This window comes from Nicotiana attenuata, chromosome 6, assembly GCF_001879085.1.
Source record: "Nicotiana attenuata strain UT chromosome 6, NIATTr2, whole genome shotgun sequence".
Classification (NCBI taxonomy): Eukaryota; Viridiplantae; Streptophyta; class Magnoliopsida; order Solanales; family Solanaceae; genus Nicotiana; species Nicotiana attenuata.
In genome coordinates this window covers 25,878,567-25,879,125 of record NC_031994.1, presented here as the reverse complement: position 1 = coordinate 25,879,125, position 559 = coordinate 25,878,567, and positions in this window count along the sequence as shown.

The following is a 559-nucleotide window of genomic DNA, read 5'->3' as shown; positions in this document are numbered from 1 at the left end:
GATATGTCCGACCACAAGAAAAGCACTGAACAGTCCCTCAATACTGGAACTGAATCAATGGTAGAAACCTCTGCACTGGCATCCGCCACGAAGGCCCAATCAAGAACATCAATCCTTTCCAGCAATCTGCTGGTCCTTGAAATATAAACCATTCTACTAGAACATAGTCTAATGCACCTTGCCACGCAGCCTGTGGCATTTTCCGACATAGCCCATAATGCAATAGTTCAAAATCTTCCAACACTAAGAGAACCAGTCTGAACTCCAACATCACAACTTAGCCTGTACATCAGAACTCCATATAATACACAAATCATCATACCTGATCCCAGTTTCCACCGTGCGAATACATGCACACATTTGATACTCCTTCATTCCACGACAGATACTCGATATTTACCTGTGTTACCGAGCAAACTCGAATACCACCAGTGGACCCAACAGGAACATGCCGCACTTCTGCCGAAATATAATCAGTTTAATCACATTACCTTTTTCTGAGACATATACTCTCATCAAATCACTTCCACTTAGCAATATCATTTTCCCCAATCATCCG